The sequence below is a fragment of the Peromyscus maniculatus genome, chromosome 1 (assembly GCF_049852395.1).
Source record: "Peromyscus maniculatus bairdii isolate BWxNUB_F1_BW_parent chromosome 1, HU_Pman_BW_mat_3.1, whole genome shotgun sequence".
In the NCBI taxonomy this organism is placed as follows: Eukaryota; Metazoa; Chordata; class Mammalia; order Rodentia; family Cricetidae; genus Peromyscus; species Peromyscus maniculatus.
The window spans coordinates 83,643,047-83,656,655 of NC_134852.1; the positions used below are offsets into that span (position 1 = coordinate 83,643,047).

At 38.4% G+C, this 13,609-nt stretch overlaps 1 protein-coding gene across 6 annotated transcripts in view; it reads right to left on the bottom strand.

The window, feature by feature from the left end:
* Mctp2 (multiple C2 and transmembrane domain containing 2) overlaps positions 1-13,609 on the bottom strand; it is a 280,804-nt gene that overhangs the window by 202,375 nt on the left and 64,820 nt on the right. The window contains exon 1 of one of the 6 annotated variants that reach the window (XM_076545035.1): positions 8,202-8,304. The exons of the other annotated variants lie outside the window; for them this stretch is intronic. The gene's annotated coding sequence lies outside the window, so the exon portion shown is untranslated. Of the gene's footprint in view, positions 1-8,201; positions 8,305-13,609 lie in introns of those variants that run through there. 6 annotated transcript variants of the gene reach the window in all.

The following is a 13,609-nucleotide window of genomic DNA, read 5'->3' on the forward strand; positions in this document are numbered from 1 at the left end:
GTGCATGCCACCCCTCACATATACATATAGAACACACACACACACACACACACACACACACACACACACACACACACAACTGGATTTCCTTAAAAGACTTGCAGAACCTAACTGTAAAATTGTATATGCATGAATTTGGGGGGAAATGATATTTAACTATTGGCTGAGAGTTCTCTTATTGGTTTTAGGTGCCTGCTTTTATGTATCTTGTATTTCTTGATGATTAATATATTTTATCAGAAAGTATAAGTTTTTATCTGGGGTTCCAAACATATCAGCATAAAACATTCATGTTATTACAGATTCAATCTCTGCCTGTTTATGAATACAGTCAGGTTATTTTTCCTTTGCATGATAAGAATTGATAGAGCCCCAAGGTGTTTCTTTAAAAATTTTTATGAAATAGAAAAATACATTCCACTTGCTGTATCTTGACAAAATTTTCTTCTATTTTTATTTCCAATTTTATCAATGTCTGCTCTTATCTTTCTTATAAGTTGATGTAGAACTAAGTATGTGAACTCTAAGGGACTGAGAACTAGAGAAATGGTTCAGCAGTTAGGCACGTGTGCATCCCTACAGAGAATCTGATTTCAGTTCCCGTAACCATGCTAGGCACACAGAGAAATACACATAAGTATGTAATTAAAATAATAAATATTATAAAATATAAAATGCCCAGAATAAATGAGATACACTAGAGGAAAATAAAGTAAGGAGGTTGAGTCTTCAAAGTCTCAAAATTGTCATAAATCAACAATAAAATAGATGCTGATTTATTGGTTCATGGATACACAATTACTTAAGGAACTGGGAAAAGAAACTTAGTGAGGAAATATAAAGCTATAGAGAAAATAAATGTGATTTTTAAAATTTCTTCAAATTTATTTTGAAACGTTCAATGTGAACTTTTTTCATATTTCTCATGATTTTGATGCTACTGTCTATGATGTCCTATTTCTGTTTGTTACTGACATACAGAATTGTACCGTATTTTTGCATTTTAATCTTACACTCAGTGGCTATCAGCATGCAAGCATTTCTTCCAGTAAGCTCTTCAGTTACTGCTCTCAGGATCTGTATTCACACCATCTCACTGACTGTGACAAAAACCACAGCTTTCTTTTTCACAGATTCATAACTTGCTTTATGCGTGGATTAATGCCAGTGGTGATAGGGGACTTCATTCCATTGGAGCCAACCTTGGAGAGAACGCTTTCAAACTTAAATTACTTAAGTATAAGAAATTTTTATACGGTTTTAAGTACTAAATACTCAACAGAATAAGAAAATTTCCTCCGGTATCCAGTTTGATAAGAGTGAAAATAAAGACTAATAAGACTTTAAGAGACAGCTTAATGTCTACACAGGAAAATTTAATTCTCTTTGTGTTACTGTTATCTAAATATTATTGAATATTGATTTGAGGGTGGGTGGGAAATCTGTTTAGTTTCAGTCTTCTGAAATCGGATGCTTAAAAATTCTCCAGTGAGTTTAGTACATTATCCCCCAATAACCTTGATTTGACTAGCACTGAGTAGTTAGTCATGCTTCTAGTACCAGGCATGATTTCCCTTTTATTGAGTGGATATTGAGTACAATTAGAGAGCTATTGGTCACCACCAGTTATTTATGCCACTAATGCACCCTTAGGATGATGTGCCATGCTGTCAGTTGGTGTGGTTCATAGGTGTCATAGCTAGGTAGGACTGTTGATTGCCTCCATCCTTTGGAAGTGTGCATGGTGCCATCAGGTATCATGAAAGCTAATTCTCAGGAAGGAAGCATTTAGGTCAGTTCTAGTTCAGTGATCTCTGGGCCCTATTTCTGAAGTGCAGTGTCTCTAGCCATAGGGACTTGCCTCCACATATTGAAGCAGCCAAGGGCAACAGCAATGGACAGTATGTTTTGGGAAGCCCTAGGACAGCCCTGGCCACCAACAACTAGAGGACTTCTCAGGTATGGCACTGAAGATTTTGTTAGTTGGTCTTTGGCTCTTGCAGAGAGCACTGCTCACCAACATGATTGCCCGAACATGAGCTAAACAGAGACTACACCAACCAATATGCCAAAGTGAACTGGGGAAAGCCCATGGGGCCTCAACTGTACACAAAGAACTATAGGCAACTGAAAAAAAAACTGGGAGCAGTAGAGGTTGTCATCCTCAGGGAAGAGCACAGCAATTGATTGTTCAGTGCCAAATGGTCAGCTCTGAAAATACACATACAAGTAACATTATATGGACTGAGCAGGTTATATTTAGGAGTATGTGTGTAAATAAACACACAAACACACACACACACACACACACACACACACACACACATATATATATATATATATATATATATATATATATATATGTATGTATGTATGTAGTAACAATAAAAGGAGAGGCCATGAATTTAGAGAGCAGAGTAGTGGATAGGAAGGTTTGGAGGAAGGAGAAGGAGGGGAGGAAAATAGTGTTGTGATTATATATTGTACTATATAATCTCAAAAATTTAAAAACTACAAAGAAAAATGCACAGAAATACATATGCATAACATAAACACACACAAGATATTATAAATATGAAAAAATCTCCAGTTAGAATGTACTATTGGCATGAATATTATCCAGAATTAAATAATAATACAATTTAATAAGCAATTTATAAATTGCAATTGTTATAACATTAAATGCTAACATGAAATATAAATACATACAAGCATATACTGAGATTTATTGTAAAGTATAATATTTTAATAGAAATAATAAAAATACTAAAATCCTTTCGTTGTTATAGTCTATGTATGTCAATTATTTGGAAGTGGTCGACTATATTGCTCATATCTGTGTTCTTATTAGTCATTTTCTTCTCTCAGCAATATTTTAATGATGTTGAATTGACAGCACTCAGTTGAGGGACTAAAGAGGAAGCTGTTGAGGTTGAACCCAAATAATTTCCAAAGAATTAAAGCCACTCACTGAAAAGTCTAGATTTTACAAAAATATCATAGATTTAGTCCTGGTTTCTTTTTGTTTTGTCTATCCCATGGAAGAAGCCAAGCTGGCAGCTAGAAACATGATTGTAGAACTAAGAAATGGGTCATGCCTAGAAATTAATGTTGGAGAGATTAGCTTTCAGACTTTTATTGAAGAAGACTACAGAAGAAAATACATAAGAAAAGACAGTTTGAGCCTGAAGGAACTCTAGTACTTAATGGCCAGTTGTGGCAGAATAAACTCAAAAAGGAAACTACAAAGACTTAGTCAGAAAAAAAAAGGTGTGGTATCACCTATGACAATGAGAACTTAAAACAGAGGCGTCAAAGGAAGGATGTTTTATAGAGGAAGTGGTCAGCAGCATCGAGTATTGTGCACAGACAGAGGAACAATAATCTTGAAAGTATCCATTTGACAAAATGAAAAGAATAAGTAGTCATGGTATGAATTGTCTTGGTGATGTGATTCAGAAAATAATCTGAGTGGAGTAAGGTGAGAAGAGCTTTGAAATGGTGGGAAGAGAGGCAGTAATTATATGACACTCAAAAACAGGGCTGAAGAGGAAGAGAAATGCAGGTCCCTTGGGGAGGCATGATGATGGTTAGAGGTAGATAGAAGAAACGTTTGGTCAGCAATCCCTCATTGACTCAATGGACTCCCCATTCCAACATAAACACATGCCAGCTTTCTTGACTCTCTTATCTAAAGTTAGTCTCAGCTGTCCAGCCATTAGGTTGAGCTTTATTTTAACCAAGCACTATCCAACAAGCAACTTAATGGTATTTACCAAGTGTGAGAGAAGCAATTCACTTCTTCATGCTATTGCATTTACTTGCTTCATTGGCCTCATGTAAACCACACAGACACACCACTTAGTACTACATTACGAAGTAATTGCCCAACTTCAGAAACCCCAGTCCAATATACTGTTCTTTCTAAAGGCTATCCTTATATGATGGTCAATCTTAATTATTAATGTGGCTAGACTTTGAATCACCTAGAAGACAGACTTACAGCATGTACAAGAGAATGTTTCTTGAGAATTAGCAGAGAGGGGAAGACACACCCTGAATGTGGGTAGCAACCTCCCTTAATGGGTGTCCTAGCTGTAAAAAAAAAAAAAAAAAAAAAAAAAAAAAGTCATCTGAGTGCCTATATTCATGTCATATTCAAGACTATGACTACAATATGACTATACATTCATAGTTTTGCCACCACAGGTAAAGCCACTTTTGCCACCATGGCTTTCCCACAGTGCTGGATGATGCTCCCAAACTGTGTGCCAAAGTAGATCCATCCTGCCTTAGGTGGTCATGGCAATAAAGACAGCATCTAATACCATACCTGGGAATTGGCTTCATAAAAAGCACATGCTGAAGGTGTTGGTAGGGTTTTCTGCTATCGGAATAGTATGTGAAGACAATAACCATTTTTATAAAACTTATTCTACCTGGGTTTTCAGCTATTTTAGAATATTAAGTGTGAGTCAACTTATTAACCTGGAAATGAATTACTTAAGACAAGCAAAGTGTTGAGCATATGTTTCTAAGCCATTTCTAATGTGAAGTATGGTTGTATGTATTTTTTAAATCACCAAATTATTGTAGTTTTTAATAGAAACAAAATAGGTATGTGACTGCATCTATTAAAAGTTGGGGAATTCAACCTAAAAAAGATGTTTGTCTTTCCCTTGCTTCCCAATCAAACAAGTAGTTTCTTCATAACCAGTCTTTGCAAAGTAATTCCTCATCCATGTCTGTCTGAACAGAAGCATCAGACACATATCCTAAGAGTAACTATACCTCCTCCAGGCAGGCAGAGGAGCCCCGATAATTCTAATATGACATAGGTAATTCTATTGATTTCATCCGGAAATTTACAGGCAGTTTCAAACCACACACACACAGGCAATCACATCATTATGCCTGCAGGGTGATGACTGCCCCAGGTTTTCTTATTTAAAATGGATGAGAGAATTGCAGAGGTTGATGAGCAGAAAACCCAGTTTTCTGTATGTTGTTACAACTTAAAATATTTGGCTAATTTGGTTAGATGGACAGGCACATATAAATTGTTGGTTTTATCATCTTCATAAAAAAATATTTAAGCCAGGTGATGGTGGCACATGCTTTTAATCCCAGCACTCGGGAGGCAGAGCCAGGCAGATCTCTGTGAGTTCAAGGCCAGCCTGGTATACAGAGCGAAATCCAGAAAAGGCACAAAGCTACACAGAGAAACCCTGTCTCAAAAAATAAATAAATAAATAAAATAAATAAAAAAGGAAAAATATTTAACTAAAAGAAAGGTAACCTTTTATAAGCACATTCTCTCACACGCACACACATGCCCAATTGTACACCACCAAGTGTTCATTCAATCACAACCTACTCCATCCTGCTACTGAATGATCTATTCATTCGATAAACATTGTTGGTATCTAAGTAATCAGGGGCTATTCCAGCCTTTAGGGATATGTCAGGGAACAAAACAGACTTCTTTATTTCATAGAATGTGTGTCCCACTTAGAAGCAACAGACAATAAGTAAATGCATATTTAATATGTCAGGTGAAGGGAAGCAAAAAAGCGACAGTGAAGGATCTAGGATGTCTGTGTGTGATGAGCCAGGTTGCCAGACAGCCATTTCTGGTCCACGCACTGGGGAGGTACCCATTGTATAAAGTACCAGAGCAGAAACCAGAAATACATGAAGGAGAGAGAGAGGGATGGAGAGAGAGAGAGAGAGAGAGAGAGAGAGAGAGAGAGAGACAGAGAGACAGAGAGACAGAGAGACAGAGAGACAGAGACAGACAGAGACAGAGACAGAGACAGAGACAGAGACAGAGACAGAGAGATCTGAACAGAGGCCTTACACACACACACACACACACACACACACAAAAAAAAAAAAAAAAAAAAAAAAAAAAACAAGCAGAAGGCCAGGGGGGTGGGAGATGTGGAGAGACTCCAAGCAGTCAAGGGTGGTCAGAGCCGAGCCGACAGTCAGACAGGGAAACCAGGAAGAGAGGTGTTGCAAGACAGACGGGAGAAAGGATATACTGCAGGCCATTGGGAGCCACATTAATGACCTTGACTATTATACAGAGTGGGCTCAGAAGCCAATGGAGCATTAAAAATTGTACCCAGAATTCTTTACTAGTCCCTGCTGTATATCTCCCCCTGTATCAATTGTTTTGCATGCATTAACAATTCTTCCAAATCAACATATACAATAGATACTTTTATGCCAGATTTACAGACAAGGAAATTTTGATTTGCTCAGGTTCACAACTGCAGAAATTGACCCTGGGCCTATATATAGTGGGTATTGTTGGCACTGGGGATGGTGTAGGCTTGTACGGGGGCTGTCCTCATGTCTTTGACATCAACAACATCCCTGCCATGCATAGTCACAATCCAATACAGCAGCCATAACTTTAAACGTCTTCAATGAGATCACTGCATCCACTAGCTGGAGCCACCAGAACTCTCCCCATCCAAACCATCACTTTGCTCTGCCTCTGTCACTTCATTCTTCCAGCAGGAGAGAAGGAGGGAGGCAGGAGTCATTAGGAAGATGTGTGGATGACCAAGAGGCTTTAACGATGGTCTGTTTTCTCCATTTGCATAGATTTTTCCATTAGCCATTTCCCTTACCTCACACTTCAATATGACAATGTTATTTCCAAATTAGTATCAGAACACAATTGCCCACCCTAGAGAGCAGCATAGTAAATGCTAGAACAGTGTTTCTTAACCTGGGGGTTGTGACCCCTTTAAGGTTCACATATCAGATATCCTGCAAATCAGGTATTTATATTATGATTCATAACAGTAGCAAAATTACAGTTATGAAGTAGCAATGAAATAATTTTATGGTTGGGGGAGTCACCACAAAATGAGGAACTGCATTAAAAGGTCGCTTTATTAGGAAAGTTGAGAACTTCTATCCTAGGACAGCTGATTCCTGAGAGTCCTTGCAGGATTAAGCACCTACTGTTGAATTGGAAATGTAACAAATGGGCCACAGAAAAATATTCAAAGTCAAGGAGATTTTATTCAGAACCTTAGGCATATTAAAATATGCTTGGAGTGGGGAAAGTAACACAGAATATTAGAGAAGTCTGCAGCCAAAACTAATCACACATGTCTGAATCTAATAAACCCTACTGAAGCTGCCATGCTCCTGGGACAAAGCTTACACAAAACACTGAACATGAATTATGAGCCCTCTGCTTCATATATTTTATGACAATCACCAAAAACGTGATTCAAGATATACAAAGTTGTAAGTACATACCTATACTGGTCTATGCACAACATCAGTTGGATGTACAAATGAAGCAGAATTTAAAGTCATCTTCATATTTAATAGGACAATTATTAAATAGGAGTGAATTCAGATAGCCAAGTTACTAGGGCAAGTCTATGGTGCTGTTTGTCTATATCTTTTTTTTCTTAGAACTAAATTTGAAGAGAGCTTGAAAACTGGCAGCATTTGAAACCAGCATGACAGGGTGCTGTTGTGAGATATTTGATTATACTGTGTAAACATGTGTCACTGTGGTTAGTTTAATAAAATGCTAAAGGGCCAATAGCTAGGCAGGAGGTATAGGTGGGACTTCTGGGCAGAGAGAGCTCTGGGAAAAAGAAAAACGAAGCTGACAGCCAGTTGCAGAGGGAGCAAGACATGCGTGAAGAGAGGTAAAAGCCACGAGCCATGTGGCAAAACATAGAGGAATAGAAATGGGTTAACTGAAATTATAAGAGCTAGTGGGACAAGCCTAAGTCATAGGCTGAGTTTTCATGATTAATAATAAGTCTGCATGTTGTATTTTGTGAGCTGGCAGCCCAAAGAAAAACCTGTCTACAGGGTCTACTCTCATCAACAGGGCATGTTTCATGGATGCTTTGGAAAAAGTACTGGATATTATATAAAGAAGACACACTGAAGCTGTCAGACTAATGAGAGGTCCTTATATTAATAACCAAAATATTGCTAATGTTCATCAATTCATTCTTGATTCAAAACTGACAATCTAGAAAACATACTTCTCTTAAAAAAAAAAAGAAAGAAAAAAGTAAAGAAAAACTCATCTGGCTATACTAACTCTACCTGTAATATACATACTTGTCTAAAGAGAAAAGAATGACTACCTAATATTCTATACAACAGACAAAAAAAAAGAAAGAAAGAAAGAAAGAAACTCACACCTTTAATCAAATGTAATTCTCTAAGGCTGATTTCTGCTCGCTGTCCCCTCAGAACTCAGCGAGTTTCTGCTGGTGGCTTTCATCAGAGTGGTGCAAATCCTGTGCACATAAAAGTTATAATCCAACAGTAAGAATTCAATGGGGAGCGAAATGGGGCTTAATGTACATCACAAACAGGCGGCAGTCCAGACAATTTCTGTGAGGCAATAAACACGACATATACACAACAGGAGCCAATCATAGGAAGAAGAAATAGTCTCAGAAAAACAAAATGACATCAAAATATGTGTACAGACACACACACACACACACACACACACACACACACACACACACCACTATATTCAAAACTAAACTAGTTTCTGGAATGGCTAAAAACAAATGAGCAAAGCCAAAACAAAACCAGCAATACACAGTGCTGCTGAGGCTGTCTAGATGCCTAGCAAACTAGAATACTCATGCACTGTAAACAGGAACGAAGTCTAACACCGACATACCGGAAAACCCCAACAGTTTCTTGAGCAATTAAATATCTACCTGTCATGTGACCCAACAACCAAACTTACCACTACTTATTCAGGGGAGATGGAAAGAGATGTCCACATAGATTTTTTTTGTATAATTAGTTAAACTTCAAACTTCAAAGATATATGTGTGGTAAGCTTACTGCATAAGAGTTTTATAATAAACCTGAGTTTTAAATCAACAAGACCTCAAACAGGTATGAGAGACTTCTTCAAACAAACTGAAATGCTGAAATTCACCAAACAATGCAATACATGAAAATCCTGTCAAAAAAACCACCCTTCCGGGTCTTCCACGTCCCTCAGAAGCCATAAAGAGCTCCTTTTGCACAGCATTTCCACATCATTCCATTGTTGGATGACAACAATATATTCCATATATTTCATTTTCTGACTAAACCCTTCTAAAGAGGAAGACACATAAAGTTTTTCTGACTCACAGATTAAATGCCAGGAAACTGGCCACTCACCAAAACATACTCTGTAAGTTCTCTGCCAAAAGGCTGCCCTCTGACCATCACAGCCTCTGGGTGTGCCTGCTCTGCTCAGCAGCAGGCCAAGGTCTGTTCCAGCTACTGGCAGCCACCCAACTTGCCATCTACTAAACACGTCCATCTTCTGACTGCTCCTCTCCATCCCCACATCCCAGCTTGAAAAGTTTTCAGGTAGGCTAACAACTCTCAACTGTCTTTTTTCCACTCAGACTAAGTGCAGAAATGTTCCCAGCCTCCTTCTCAGAGATGCATTAACACCCCACCCATCAGCGCATCAGCGCATGTTTATTTTCATTTTAACATCGAGGAGCGCTTACTGCTGTTAAACTTTCATACGAAAGCTGATTCACTCACTTGGCAACATTCAGCCAACCTAGAGTTGTATCAAGTCCTTGGTCACTGTGCTGAAAACAAAACAATAAACACTGGATGGGAAAAGTATGCATCAGAGAGGACAAGACAGACAAGAAATATTAACCAAAGAAGTTGAAAACCAAAAATATTTCCTGTAATTCACATAGTGAGTGGTACAAGTGAAGAAAGGAACTGCCAGGAAAGGAAAAGGAATGGGGTCCTCTTACCAAGCCCAGGTGTCAGGGAGTCACAAGCACATGTCTGGAGGAAGATGGGGAGTTCTGCCACACCAGACATTATCACAGGGCCCACATGCTCATGATCATGCTGGTGGTGGCGGTGATGGTGGTGGTGGTGGTGTGTGTGAATGTGTGTGCATGTGTGTGTGTGTGTGTGTGTGTGTGTGTGTGTACATGCACATCCTGCCACTCCAGCTACCGATCTTTTAAGATGTTGACTTTTTTTACTGGGAAAGATTCTCACAAAGAAATCGGACTGAAGAGAATACAATGAAGCACAGACAGAGCATCAACCAAGGGGAAAATTATGCTCTTAATGTGAGCTTGTCCTGGTCAGATGATTACATTATTAAAAACGTTGATCACGGAATGTATTATCATGTTTTTTTGTTTTGTTTTACAAGATAAAGGATTAGCAATGAGAGGAGAAGGTACATTACACTTTATAACATCTTCAGATTTGATGTTGGAAAGGGCCTACCCTTTCTACAGCTTACTGAGTACACATTCTTCTTGCCTTTCATTTAAATGATGTCCAAGCACAAGTCTGATGCACCATCTGGTATTCTTAAGAGGGGGAAGGCTGTAATATGCCTTATAGAAAAAAAGTATACATGTACTGGAGAACCTTCATTCAAACATGATTTGAATGTTTTGGCCACAAGTTCAATGCTAATGAATCCTCTGTGTGTGTGTGTGTGTGTGTGTGTGTGTGTGTGTGTGTGTGTATGTGTGTGTGATATACATGGCACATGTGTGTGCACAAAGTAAGGTGTTTTTTAACAGTACTGCATAGAAAATAAGTTCATGCACTAGGAAGCAAATATGTTGTAACTTGACTTATGTAAATTATGACCTGAGTTTTGTAATAACCTAACTCAGACCTAACTATTTGCAAGAATATGACTATAGGACAGATAGTTTGGTGGCTCAAAGCAGTTGCCTTTGCTGGCACTATATACACATGATACACATGCATATATGTAGGCGAAACATTTATACATATATAAATAAAACTAAGACAAAATTCTAAGAGCCTAACTATTGAGTTTCCCTGGAAGCAATGATTCAGTTGACTTGTGTTCACTAACTCACTGCTTCTGTTGGCTCTGTGGAATACAATGACTGTGAACATAGAGAACAAATCCAACTCAATGTACTCTGTCTTTGATAGACACTTTGAATAGTCAGGATTCAGCCAATAGCCACACACATAGATCCTTTAATAAACTAAGCGATTTGTGAACATGCATGATTAAACCATGAATCTATTATATGAATCCATTTTTTTTTGGTTCACAGGAAATTACATACACAAGTCTACATACCATTTTGCAAGTAAAGTAACAGAACATAGACATGTTCAAATGCCTTGAGAAGTAGTATTCCAAGTGCATATGTAATTACAGACATCATGACTGCAGCTTCTACTCACTCGCAATTGGGTTTGCTTTCACATGTGAAGTTAAAAAAATTAGGAGTGAGCGAATAAGCTACTGATCTTAATGAATGAAGCCAGGCCAATCTTTGTTCGATGACGTCTCAGTCATATCCCAAAAGAAACACACACATTATAAACTGGTAAGTAAAGAGAAGAGTCTGGGAAACACATGCACAAATTGAAACTGCAATCTTCAAACAATTATTTTCCAATGAAGTTCAGTTGGCAAACAGCACATTAAAGACCACCATAAAAGAGCATATTTCATGATAATTGCACAAGAAGACTTTATTATAAACTTTCACTTATTGGTACTTAATAATACTAAAGTATTTGTGTGACTTCAACTAAAAGCCTTTTAAGTATAATTTATTTTTAATCTCCCAAAGTCAATTAAATTATCTCAAATAAGAGGAGACATTGATTACATGGCTAGAATTAAATGTGTGAGAACAATAAAGGGGAAGGAAATAAAACACTTAATTTCCGAAGTTCTTAAGTTTGTGTATAATTAGATTGACTTATTTGTGGCATGACAATGCTTTTCCAAAGTCCCAAGGTAAATGTGGCTTCCTAATCAAGTGTATCACTCAGACTTGCCCCCGCTTTGGCAAATACCAGTGAGAAGAGGTTCAGAGGAAGGTTTATTTTGGCTCATCATTTTGGATGTTTCAGTCTGCATTTGGTTATGTCTTTTTACTTGGGGCCTCGGTAAGGTAGGGTGACATGTGAGTGGTGGGAGAATGTTGTGGAGGAGACTGCTCACCTCATGGAGGCCATGAAGCCAAGAGAGGAGAGGTCAGGGGAAAAGTGTGTTTTTCCAGGGCCCCTTCTAAGGACCTGCTTTCTATAAGAAGACCTCTTATTTTTCTCATTTTCTACCACCTGGCAACATTGCTGTCATATTACACAGAAATGAAGGAACTGAGCCTCCGATGAGGTCCAAGTCCTTATGATCTAATCACCTGATGACTGGATCCACCATTTGGGGACCAGTCTTCAACCCATGAGTCTTTGGTGAGATGTTGCCTATCTAAACCTTAAAGCCATTCAACTTCACAGACTTCAAATAGGTTTAGGCAAGATCTTCTGTTCATGTTAAAGGACCACATGAATTCACATATCCATTCACAACAGATACATGTACCAGTCAAGCAGGGATTTATTTGATAGCCCATTTCTGTTAATAGCATGACCAAACCAATAGAATTTGTGACAGAATTTAATGCAGTCTCTTTGTAAAACAGAAGCTTCAACTTTATAAGCCTGGGTTTCAAGTTCAGATCTTGGCAGGAGTAGCTTGTGGTGTTGGGATACTGGGCCTGCCGTGTTCCTGGCATATACTCGCTTATATCTTACATAGCCTGGATCTCAACTACATCCAGAAAGGCGTCTCTACTGAAGGTATTACGAACAGCCCGTGGAGTTATCTGAAAGTGGTAGAACTCGAGGGGAAGATGGGAGAGGAAATTCTATATTAAAGGAGTGCCCTTGACTGGGATATTGGAACCCAAGCCCCTTCCTCTTTTTGTGTTCCAGCTACTGTGTGGTAAACAGGCCCCTTGTGCCCCATTTGTAGACCTCTGTGACATACCATCCAACCCTAGGCCCCAAAGCAACCACACCACCATCAGCTGAAGACTCTGAGATTGTGAACAAAACAACCCTTGCTTTTTCATTAATTGTCTTGCCTATTTTGACCGAGTAAAGAGACACTAACTTACATCACAAAGACAACTTCTATAATCTTCATCAAACTCCTGTAGGCATTTTGAGTAAATTAGAAAACCCCAGTTTGCTAATTAAAGAACTAATAAATGAATAGCTTTCTCTTGCCACAGCTATTTTGGGGTGGCAGAGTTGTTTTTAAAATATGCAGCTGTCACCTGTGTACACATGGGCAGCATTGCTTGGACTTGGGGCGTTATACAAAGACAAGAAGCTGGGGTATATATTCAGGAAAACATTTGAGGAGTGAAATGTGGGCTGGAATTCCTATTTCATTGTATGTACATGTGAAATTCTTCAGAATAATGAATTTTTAAAGATGTAGAGCTGACTAACATAGGGCTCATATAGTAGATAGAATCAGATTCACTCAGTCTTCTAGAGATGAGCACGGCAAAAGGTGAGAAGACTTAATGCAGTGTTTGTAAGGCTAAATGGCAGCATTTGGAACTCTTTCTTGTTTGTGTGTGGGTGATACTTGTATCCCTAGCCACTGTACCTATGGCATGAGGTGAAAAAGATAACAGAGAGAAAGCTGGTTCAGAACTGGAGATCCCGGCAACCTATCAGTGACAGATGCACCTTATGATAATGAAATGGTATGCGATCTAAAGAGCAAGGAGTCTGT